Below are 13488 nucleotides of genomic sequence, written 5' to 3'. Positions count from 1 at the left end.
AAAAGGAAGGAAAAATGATGAATAAAAAATAGGAAAGATGAAAAATAAAGATTAAAAGAGTTGTTACAATAATTTTGAAAGAATTTTGGAAAATTTTAAAAAAATATAGTCTATTCAACTAGATCGAGTTTGAGAGTCTAATTACACATGAGAAAAGTATTAACACTTACGAGTTGATGTTTATAAAAGTAATTATCTAAATTGTGCAAAGATCTAAATATCATTTCATTCCTAAATTTGATATTTTTTTTTTAAAGAGTGAGAAAAATAGGTTTTAAAATAATTTAGTCCAAAAAAATTTTATACATGCTCATGTGTATTCTCCAGTGTAATGGAGAAATTAAGGATTACAATTTTGTTTGAAAAATTAAAAATGAAATCTTTATTAAAAGGCATTATAAGGAAATTGAAGGTAAAACCCTTTTTTGAGAGATATTTTTAAAAAAAAATTGAAGTAAACTTCCTAAGGGTGTTAAAGTGATTTACCGAAGATATTATTATTTTAAATTTTTTAAAACAAGATAAAAAAATTAATTTTATCATTATATAATTTATGAATGATAGAATAGTTTATACATGATTATCATTAATCATTATGTGAATTTAAAATTTTTTTTTGAGAAAATGATATGAAAACATCCATATGTTTGACTTTATAATCGGTAAATGATAAAGTAAATTATACATCACTTTATACATTCCTCAAGCATCAGTTTTGACAATTTTGAATGCTTGAGGAATATGGAGATAATGACTTTGGACTTGATTTCTTTTACAACATTGGTATGAATGTCAGTCTATGAAAGAAGATTTTTTTTAAGTCTATCATGTAAAGGCTTAATAATATTATTGAGATGATGAATGGATTCTCCTACATAATTGAGACATCCTAAAAACTTTTGTAACTGGATTTTGTCAAGGATTCTATTTGAAAATTTATTAGCAAATTCAATAGATCTAACAATACGAATGATGGTCCCTTGATGAATGTTATGACCAAGAAACCTAACATTAGTTTGAAACAAATTGATTTTTTGACTTTGAAACAGTAAGACCATTCTGTTTGACAATATTAATGAAAATATTTATATACTTAAAATGCTGATCAATCGAATGAGAAAAAATTAAGACATCATCAATGTAGACAATGACAAATTTGGAATAACGATTAAAAATATCGTTCATAATTTTCTGGAATTCAAAAGGAGTATTTTTTAGACCAAAGGGCATTACATTCCACTCGTATTGCCCACTCATATTGCCTAAAGGGGACAATGAAGGCAGTTTTATACATGTCTTCTTTACTGATTTGGATTTGTCAAAATCCATATTTCATATCAAATTTGGAGAAAATCTTAGTAAAATTGAGTCTGTTAAGAAGATCTTTTTTGTTAGAAATAGGATACCTAATCCACTGAAGAGCTTGGCAAAGAGATTTGTAGTTGATAACTAACCCAGGAGTACCTCTTTCTAATTCTACCTATTTATTAACATAAAATGTAGAGCACGACCAAGGACTCTTATTCTTTCTGATAAGTTTTTTGTCTAAGAAATCTTTGATCTCTTTCTGACAATATTGAAGGAGTTCTTCATTCATCTGAATAGGTCTCGCCTTAGTAGGAATCTGCTTTCTCTAAAATCAGCTTCATACAGGAGATTAACTATATGTTTCTTCCTATTTCAGAAGGTGTTGGAAAGGTCAGAACATATAGAAGATTAGACAAACTCTAAAAGAGATTAAATCTTCTTCTGAAGTGATGGATTCTTCAGTTGTTTATCAATGTTAGCAAAAGAAACTTCTTTCAGAAAATTAATTTGGTTAATTTTGTTTTGAATGAAATTAATATTCCTAGTAAAAGGTTTACTAGAAAATTTGAAAGTTATTTGCTTTCCTAAGTGGTAAGTCGAAATTCCATCTTTTGAAATCTGAAGCGGGAAAAGGGCTTTAATAAAATGTTTACTAGAAAAGTGATGGATTCTTTAGTTGTTTATCAATGTTAGCAAAAGAAACTTCTTTCAGAAAATTGATTTGGTTAATTTTGTTTTGAATGAAATTAATATTCCTAGTAAAAGGTTTACTAGAAAATTTGAAAGTTATTTTCTTTCCTAAATGGTAAGTTGAAATTCCATCTTTTGAAATCTGAAGTAGGAAAAGGGCTTTAATAAAAGGTGTTCCCAAAATAACTTCATTTTTTAAATTCTTAATAAGGAGAAAGTTTGTTTCTACCTTAAAACCTTGATTTTCAATAATAACTTTAGATAATTTATAATTAATCTTAAGTTTAGAGTCACTTGCAGTGCTGAGTTTTTCAGAAATTTTTTTTAAAATGTTTAGTAGGAATTAATCCTTCTAAAATACAGTTTGAATCAACACCAGTATCGAAAAGTGCTAAAGTATCAAGAATAAAATCATCAATAATGATTCTGATATTAATGTAAAATTTTTGAATTTTGACCTTGTTGATCAAATTCATTAAAATTTCTTCTGAGTTATCAAAATCAATTTTCTCACAATCTTTCTTTTCATAAGGTTGTTCTTCCCCAACTTCAGTTTCATCATCATCTTCAAGTTGTGAAAGAATAACTTGATGAATTTGTTGTTGTTTTTTGATTTCTTGAATTTCTTTCTTAAGATTGTTGATCTTAATTTGAAGATCTTAGATAGTGATTGGTTTTATACTAGAATTATTTTCTAGTCTTTTAAAAATGCTAGTTATATCAAATTTGTTTGCTGTAAAAAGTTCTTTTGATTTTTGTTTGATTTCTAAAACATCTTTAAATTTACTAAGAAAATTTTTTCTTTCTTGAGGATCAGAAATAGAATTGATAGCTTCAAAAAGAAGATCTTGTTCTTTTGTTAAAACATTGATTTCTGAGGCAATTGGGTTAAAATGTTTAAGAAGTAACGACCTTTTATGTATGTATTCTCCTCTACTTCTTCTCTTATGTTCAAATATATATATACATATATATAAAGAAAGAAGGAGTAAGTGACTAGTTGTATATGAAATATGTAAAGCATCCTAAAAGCTTCATTTATAAATTTAGGGGTTGTTTGTTAATGGTCATGGCTTACCCCTCCCTCCTTTGTGTGCCCTTCCTTTTTAGTTATCTCACCTGAGTTTACTAAAACCTCTTTTGCCACATTATAACATGAAAAAGACGTCATGATTTTTACATATATTCAATTTATTTAGTATAGTGTCAGTTTATAGTCAATTTACGATGATTTACTACTAACTCATATTATGATATTAAGGTAGATTACTCCAATATTGTCATTTGGTGAGAGGACTAAGAAACAACACAACAACTCTTGATTCTATCAAGGAAATGGTAAATATCATGATCCAATTAATGCAAGAGATGTGTAAAGGAAATAATAGGAATGAGAACAACATATTGCTAAAATTTAAATGTAATAATCTCCCAACATTTAAAGAAGGATAAGATCTTGAGGGAGCTGAGTTGTGGCTCTAGAAAATAAAAAAGATATTTGATGTTATGAATTATGCATATTTGTAAAAGGTGACTTTCTATCTATATGCTAGAAGGAGAGGCAGATACAAGCCTATATGAAGATTGGGCAAAAGCAAGAGTAACGCTATCTGGTAAGTTAAGGCTCCTACTTTTTTAAGAATCTAAGAAGGTTCAATGAAATTTAGGGCTCAAGTTTTTAGACTTTAGGACTCTACGTACCCTAGTTGTAGGTGCAACTTTCAAAAACATAATCTCTCTCTTGACATTTAAGGGGTCGCCTCTACTTGTCATAGTAACTCTTTTGTGGACTCTATGCAACTCTCATCTTCTCACATACCATCTTAATCTTTTTCATGGTCTGTTGGATCATCTCAAGTCCAATGAGCAAGTTCTCTCTGCTCTAATTACCTCTTTGCTCTAAGATACAAGCTCAAAGTAAGTCCTATAATGACTAAATCGTTCTCTCTTATTAACCATTTGTTTGAGAATGATAAGTTAAACTAAGTTCTAGCTTAGTCCCTAATGCTTCATGTAGGTCTCTCCAAAATCTCAAAGTGAAACATAGGTCTTGATCATATATGATACTTAAAGGCACTTGATACAATCGTACCATTTCTTTGATATAGATTTATGTCAATTTCTCTAAGGAATACTTGATGTTGATGGAAATAAAATGACCACACATGGTGAGTCTATCCACAATAACTAATACAACATTTCTAAAGTCATAGTGAAGCTAATATTTAACCTTATTTTAATGCATTATTAAGATTAACTTGCTTAAACTTCATTAAAAATGTTATTTTAAATTTATAAATTAGAATATTTTGTAATTTTTTTATCCAAAATGCAAATAATTGTAAATTTTAAGTAAATTTATTATAAATTAAACTTATTTGTATTATTTTATTTTAAGGACAAAAACAAAATAGAGAATGTTTTAAAGACACTAACAAATTAAAAAAGATGGACAATAGACTGAGCATTCCAATGTTGACCTACTTTTGTGTAAAGTTGCAGCAAAACATTGAGCATTCCAACACCTATTCAATAGAGAAGAACTAAAATTTTCATGATTTTAGGTATTCTGATGCCCAGATTTAGCGTTCAAACAGACAAAGTTAGATGCTCATTCCAATGTTGGTTTCAAGTATTTCAACACTAGACATCAACTACAAAAATGTTGAATAATGGTTTTGATGTGTTCCAATGCCCATTCCAACATCCGAACACTCAATATAATTATGAAATCTATAAATAGATGTCATGGAGACCTATTTTGATATATTCACATTTTTTCTAATTTTCATTTTTTAGGAATTTTTTCTTTAGTTTTTCTTTGTCTTATAGGTTTGGAAGACCATTTTTTAGTTCCTAAATTCTCAAAAAGATTTTATTCTATTGTCATTGTATTGTTGTAATGTTTGTGCATTTGTACTTGAATTACTTCATTATTTCTAGCAATTTGTAAAGGATTATTCCTATAATTATTGAATCAAACTGATTGAGGTTACTTGTATGAATGTAGTATTAATTACAATAGACATTTTGGTTTAGTGTTCAGATTTAGGGTAAATTCTTGTACTTCAACATTACCTAGATATAGGAATGAATTGCATTATGGTTGTTAACATTTTGAATTTCTGATATATCAATTTTTCTAACCAGAAATTAGGGTAGAACATTAAGACATCAAATTTTACTAACTAGAAAGTAGATATTTAGATTATACAATCTTGACTATAAAACTAGGTTAGATTTGTTGTTTCTATTCCAAAATTGCATGATAAATTGTATAATTCATTTATGCTTTGCTTCTTTTTAGATAAAATGAGTGTCTAATTCATAATAGACACATTAGTTTTATACTAAAAAATGGAATAACTTTCATTGTTAGCCTAAAAGTTTACGCATAGGGTTTAGGATTTCAATGTAGTCAAATTAATTAAGGATCATGCAATTCTTGTGTGAATTCTAAATATGAACTATTCTATTGAATTAAGATCTAGAAGAGATTATATACATGTTATGTTTGTAATGTTATTTTGCATTTGTTTCATATTAGTTTGCATCACATGCATCATTTTCACCGATTATATCATTCTACATTCCTTGCATCATTTTGCATTAAAAAAAACCTAAAAAAATTCAAATAATCCAAATAGTAAAAATTGTAAATAGTTTTACTTGTATGATGTATAATTTTCTAAGCTTAATAAGAAATTATTAACTAATTGGCTAAATTTTTGTAAGAACTATAACTTGATATACACATTAAAACACCATGAAGTTGTTTACATTTGTTATTCACACCAAGGTTTTAGCACTGTTAACGTAGACAATAATGAAATAAGGTAACCTTTGTAATAACCAAGACTAAGACCATAGAGGCAATATGCTAGCAAAGGAAGCAATACACCAATGCCCATAAGAGTGTTACCTTGGGAACAACAACACAAATACCTGACGATTAATAATATTGAGCCTAACACTAAGCTGATTGATTGTATTGTATCAGAAAATATTAATATCACTGATCAATTAATAATATCAGAACTGCTCTCTAAAGTTATCTTTAGTAAGTTGTTATATTATTTTATTTTACAAGTGACTATTTCAAAAGATGTAAAATGACATAGTGACAAAGGCAACTCCTTTAGTCCAATATTAATTGGCTAATAAATACCCTGCACAAGGTGGATTTTGGGCAACATAGTTTGTGAGTATATTGCCAACTAAGGTAGTGTTTATAATGGCTACGATGGATGATGTTGTAGAACCATAATTAAGTAACTCTTAATAAATGAAGGGAGCAATTCTACCTTGTCTAGAGTAAGAGAATAAAAGTATGATTTTATCCTTATTTGTTGTAGAATGTTAGCTAATAACATGCATCTATGGTTTTTTAGTGGCTTCTTGACGTGTTTTCACGTGCATGGAAATACAAGTGATACACTTTGACGGTTATTTCAATTTCTAATTTGAGATTATCAAATTTCTAGAGTGGAAATATTAAAAAATTTGGAAATCTAACTGTAATTAAATTCCAACCTTATAGACAATGGAATTATTTTTTATACTTAAGTTAGTACTTGTAGTGGTAGTAAGCTAGTATCCTTAATTTAGTAATAATAAAATGAGCATTTTATTTACTAAGAATAATTAAAAGTACATTTATAAATAGATGTTACAAAAAATTCTCTCCTATAACCATGATTGACTATGAATTTTCAACTTTACCACCTAGAATTTTTTTTTCAACTACTCATTATTCAAAAGACACAAGATTTTCACAAACATTTGCTTTCATTTGATTTAGTATTTAAGGTTCAAATATGGATTCAAAGTCCAAGATAAGCAACCAACTAAACTCAATAATATAAATATACTTACATGTTAATTCTGAGATGTCTCTATTTCATAATAGTTCTTTCTCAATTCTTATAGTAAGTTTAAGGATAAAATAAAAATATTATCCATAATCACAATCCTTAATGTAATACATTATCATAAATATCATACATAATTTAATATCTTATAGGCGTCATGTCTATAATGCATGATAAATTATTATAGACCTTCTACACTTTTTCTAATTATTTAAATATTACACGTAATAACGAAAATAAGGTGATTAAGAAAGTCTTAAACACATAACACATATAAAAGATAAAGTTTCTCTTCTCTACTTGATATCTTTCTCAATCATTTAATCCATTGAAAGGAGGGTCATCATCAAGTCCTATATATGTTGCTCTAAAGTAGAGAGGAAAAAGCACCTCAACTCTAACTTGACGTTGTATGACATCTCGATTAACATGAGTTATTTACAATAGTTATAGTTAACATAATGAAACCTATAAATATAATGGTCGGATTGGAGTCATTGAACTCCATTCTCTCACTCGTACTAAAGGTCAAGGTTTGCGTAGGGTTGTTTGGTGGATCTCCACTAATTCTGCATCCATATACATTTATATACATTTATATACATTTAGTGGACATATCACAAAGAGAAGGGACAAGTACAAACATTCATAAAGCATATCACAAGGTAATACTTATGCATAAATGAATAAAAATACATCTAAATAGTCAATCAAATAATAAAAAAAACTAATCAATCATTTCAATGTCTTTTGTTTATAAATTCTTGATGGAATAATTAATTGATTATAAAAAAAAATTGGGTTGAGATTGAGAGTTCTGTATCTACAGTTCAGCTAGTGCCATAGGTACATCTCCTTTTACTGAAGACATAACATAAGTGCACATTTTTCATTTTATGCTCACTACTAGCAACCTGCACTCAAACCAATTAAGGTATGCTATAGTTCCTGTCAAGATAGACTAGCAAAGTTCTCACTGCCTACAACATAAGTTAGTCATGCTTGGTCCCTTGTAGTTATTGGGTACTCTAATGTCATATATTTATATTCACATTTATAGTTCTATTTTGATTCTTAAACACTTTTCATATGTTTTACTTTTATAGTTTTTACCATTTCCTAGTAATTGAAATAAATTGGGCTCATTATACACAACTACTTTAATTTTGTGTTTTTGGCTATTCTGACCTTTGACTACTCTTTTAACTATAACTTTTTCTACATATATCGTTTTTGTCTGATTTTAGTTGAATTCAATTCTACACATCTACGGATTTAAAATGCATATAAGGATTTTGGATTTGGAGTTATTTTCAATTTTCTATGATTTTTTGAAGTTGAGGAATATGTGCTTGATTTTGTATATGAGATTACATTTGAACCCTTGTTATTAAATATTTATATTTAGGCTTTTAGATACAATTAAGGCTGGAATTTTGGCCATTTATGTAATATCCTCATTTTGTAATTTATTATAATTGTAATTAATGTTATTTGTTTGTGCATGTTATTTGAAATTAGAAGTGTTTAATTTATGTGAATTGTAGGATATCTCGCTGTAGCGAGAATGAGGCGATGAAAATGGACCCTTCTGGAGCCCTCTCACTGTAGTTAGAATCTCTCGCTATAGAAAGAATGTTCTCGCTATAACTAGAATGACTGACAGCAAAGGAAGAAAACTTCTGATTTTTTCGCTGTAACGAGAACTTCTCGTTGTAGCGAGAAAGTCACGAATTTGAGAGATATTTCAAGAACTCTTACCTAAAAATCTTCATTTTTCAACTAAATCACATATCCCTCTCCATCCTCTTCGTTGCCTCCCTCTCCTTTCTTAGAGAAAACCTCCAATAACTCTGGATCTCCTTCAAATTTGAGCTCAAACATCTGTTCTTCTCGGATCTAAGTAAGTTTCTAGGGCTCATCCCTTGGATCTCTTTCCTGTTTCTCTTTTCTTTTTGTCATAATAGAAATATACCTTGTGATGTTAAGAATAACTCTAGTCCTTGGGTAGTATTTTAGATCGAAATGTGGAGTTTTTCTTTAGAGCACACGAAGAACATAGTTTTTTAAATTCATTTCCAGGTAAGGGGAGTTTATCCTAAACTCTAATTTCAGTATTTTGTTTTGGATAATAGAACCCCAATGATTCTTTAAATTGAATTACTAAAAATGAAGTTTTAGGTATGAGGAACTAATAATTTAATTCAAAAATCATTTAGATAAGACTTTATAGTGAAAAGATAAGTAACTAAGCTTTTGGGGAATTTTTAAAATTTTACTATTATTTATGTATGAACAAATGATATTGAACTTTAGGATATACGACTTTTTTATTACTGAGAAAATGTGTATGTTGTGTTGTACAATTAGACTGAGTCCAGAGGTTTTCGATCTCCGACACATTGTATTGATTTGTGTGGTATAAAATTGTTTGAGAATCTTTTGTGCTAGATGAATGTTTGTTGATGACTGAGGTATGTTGAAATGGAGGAAATTAGGTTATTGATGAAAAGTGTTATATTATTCTCAAAAGAAGAAAGAGTTTTATGTATAAAAGTAAATGATATGACATTATGAAGGAATTATGAGAGATGTGATTGTAATACATGAGTCAGATGGATTGATGGTTGTTATTATGATACAGGTGTTGTGGTACATCGAAAGGTATACTCATAGTACGTTATTGTAATATATTAAGTTGTGAAATCAAGACTCACGTATTATGACACGTTGATCTATGAGAAAGGTATAGAGAAGAATGAGAATGAAAATAAAATGAGAAATGTTGAGAAAGAGAAATAGAATAAGTATAGATAGCCACAGAGATACACTGGAGTGTGGAAGACGGGGGCGATTGAGAAATCTGGAAGAAATAAAGGTGGTGGATGTCTTTTCATGATTGCGTAAGAATTAATGACAATAGAGAGAAAAGACACCACAGGCCTCACACTCATTCCTGACCTAAACCCCTGACTACACCTTTGCTAAAAGGGGCCAGGCCAGCACACGTGTGTATCTATGTATTGTGACATATTAATTGAAATGATAGGATATAGGTATAATAACATACAGGTCAATATAGAAATGTATGTATAGTGAGTGAATTGTTGTATATTCTCTAATTGATGGTTGCCTTATTGCCTGCGCTTGGATATGATATGTTTTAATATGAGTTGTTCACTATTGGTAATGAATTTGAATAGGATATTAGGCAATAACTTTAGTTCTTTTAAGATAATTTATAATAAAAGAGACTTAATGAGGCAGAAAATACTCACCCTTACTAATATTTTTAGGTAATAAAAGAAAGGAGATAGAGATGGTTGATCCATTCTAGGGTCATACATTGTGGAAAAGGAACTGCTCAAATGTAATTAAATTAAATGTAATAGATGTATAAATCTTTTGATGTATTTTATTTCATTGATGGACAAATTTGAATTTGAAAAATGTTATAAATTTGTTAAATTTATTAATTGGTATTCTCATATTGTACCATTTCGGCAAAGTTGTACAAATTATTACCATTTTTTTTATATATTTTAATAATGTAAATTATTTAAAGGAATTATTGATATAGAAAAGAAGAATGCTACAATTTAGTTTACCCTAATCAAAACTTATAAATAGACTAATAAAGGTTTTTAGGTATGCAATTTTATATTTTTAATTTTTATATTTGGCTCTATTAGAATCTTTATTTTCCATTTTCCTCAATTTCTCTCATCTTCTTCTCATTCACGCTTGGGTTACAGCTTCAATGGAATGCTAAACTTCTCCCTCAATCCGCGGAATCTAGATGATGTAAAATCCAATTTATGTTTTGAACACAATTTCTCCAAGTTTGTTCTTCTCTTCTCTAATATCAAATGTGATTCATGATTATGATTAACTTTTCTGTGGGTTAAAATTCAAATTAAGATTCGATTAATATTTTGATTTGTTAATTAAATTTGGGTTAGGTTAAATGATAATTTAATTTGTAAGTTTGGTTCAATTAGGTTATTCGATTGAATTAATGATTGGATTAGGTAATTGTTCAAATTTGAATTAAACCTTTGAGATACTGTGATAATCAAAATAACATGCATTTGTGAATCTGTTTTTCATCAAGTTAATTACGTATTAAATTTACTTTAATTGATTTGAAATTCACAAACCCCAAAACTGTTACTTGCATTGTCTCAAAATTCTTAGAGAAACTTAGTTATTTTGGTAGTGATTCAACATTTGTCTATCACACTTTTCCATCGCTTATAATCACACTAACACTATTTGCTCTTTATCTGTACAGTGACGTATTCAACCTCTTTCCTTATGAATTAATTCATATCCACAATCATAAACACTAACAATTTTATAGCCATTATCTTGTCCAATAGGTACATTATCACATCTCTATATCATAAGAACAATCAATTTCATGGACATAGACATGGCTAATATCATAATTTTTCAGATTTCATGCACCAACTTGTAAAATTCATAACTAAATCATTACAAGTCCAAAAATTATGAAATCACTAGGATTTTCTTTCTATAAGTGTCTACTTTCATATAAAAGTACAAGAAAAATTCAAACACTTCTAGAAAGATAAACAAAACTCATTTCAATTCCAAAATTTATTAAAATAGTGAGGTTATTCTCCTCCACATATCTATTTTCAAGTAAAAATACTTTCATAATTTAGACACATTATAGATGTCCTAAGTTCTAATCTCTATCTGTATGTCACAAGTTATCACATTTCAGCAACAAAATATTGAAAAAATAATAGTTCATTCAATAAACCGCCAAGAATCAGAAAATCATTGGTGTAACACCCTCTTTTTCATTTATTTAGTAATTGGTGAATTGTTTGATATTAGATAATGTTGGGATATGTTTTAGGAATGATTTATGGGTGTTTGGTAGAGGTCTGGTGCAAGGGTCTCACTCAAGCAAGACTGAGCGTGCATAACTATAAAATTTCAAGGTATTCTTGCTCAAGTGATATAAGTCTTACTCAAGTAAGAATAGGAAAAGTTCAACCCAATTGCCCTGTCGCCTAGGCGAGATGAGTCACTTAAACGAAGACTCATAGAAAAAATGGTCAACTCTCTGGATGCCTTCTTGCTCAAGCAAGAATGACTCTCGCTTAGGCAAGAATAGCAACAAAAAAAAAAAACTTGGGGAACCATTGTCTGGTTTTCTCGCCTAGGCAAGAATGGTCTCGCTCAAGTAAGAGTGTGCAAGAATTTAAGGGTATTTAAAGGATTCTAAACCAAAAACTTGCATTATAATCCAATAAACCTTTCCTAACTCTTTTTCTTTGAACTCTCTCTTCCCTTCTCTCAGAGAAACTCCTCTAAACTCTAAACTTGTTTTGAATCCAAGCTTAAATCTCCAGTCTACGGAATCGCTAGTCAGTATCTCAAAACTTGACTCATCGTTCTCATTTATATATATGTGTGTGTGTGTGTGTGTACATTGTAAACTGAGGGTGCCTTGTAACATCCTTATTTTTAATTAACATAATAACAGAAATTTAAATCAGAAGAAAACTTGAATAGTAAGACATTAGCCTTTAAAACTGGTTAAGAGAACATCAAATAATATGGTCATATTTGTTTTCATAATGTACAGTAGATATCAGTACCTCCAAATATACATAAGAGTTATCAAAATACATTAGGACCATTCATTTATATTTACAAATACTCAAAATAGTACTGGTCCAAATGAGCAGTCTACCCACCAATGACTAAGTGGCACTAATCTTCCCTATGCCAACCCTCGATCATCGCTAGGTCTTCAGAATTCAGCTCGTCATCTGAGCTAAGGTACAGATCACCCGGATCGGTGGTGACCTGAGTACTCGTAATCTCCTCGATCGTCCATCGCGATGGTATTCTGGAATGATCGTAATCATGGTACGTGACTAGATACGTTACTGCTACTGGGGTTCTCTCAGTGCCAGAAAAGATATAAATATAGAGGGTATGATCGATTCGATGCACAGACAAATCAAAAGGGATGCTAAAAGCTAACTCCAACTCCATCATAACTACCTCACTAGGTACCTCACTATCATAAATAAGAATTTTAAAGTAACTAAGTTTCTGGTACTTGCCAAATACATCATTTACATTATCTATTATTGAACTATCTACTACTATCATTCACTTTATGGGTGTTGTCATCTGGATTCCCTAAAATGGTTACGTAAGGATGAGTCTCTACATTCATTACCAAGCATACATATACAGAGAATTCAATAATACAGATAAAACATGCAACATGCATCATATAACAATTCAGTTATGCATTCAAATTATGTTTATCTCTATTTATCCTTTCGATACTCATTTCCATATTCAATTCTATTCTCAACTACACTGTCATTTCCACTACCCCTGGGATCCCTCGAGGTCTTCCTTAGCATAGATAGTCGCTGGATAGCCGCAGCTACACAGATACAACATGTGTCGACCCGGCCCCTTTTAGCAAAAGCATGGTTAGGAGTATTAGTCAGGAAATAAGTGTGAGGCCTGTGGTGCTCCTACTCTCATTTGTGTTGCGTAATTCAAGAGGAGCATCCACCACCCTCATTTTTCCAAGACTTCTCAGTCTTCTCCA

Source organism: Abrus precatorius, unplaced genomic scaffold, assembly GCF_003935025.1.
Source record: "Abrus precatorius isolate BTA unplaced genomic scaffold, Abrus_2018 Scaffold6, whole genome shotgun sequence".
Taxonomy (NCBI): domain Eukaryota; kingdom Viridiplantae; phylum Streptophyta; class Magnoliopsida; order Fabales; family Fabaceae; genus Abrus; species Abrus precatorius.
Note: the sequence above shows the minus strand (reverse complement) of the source record.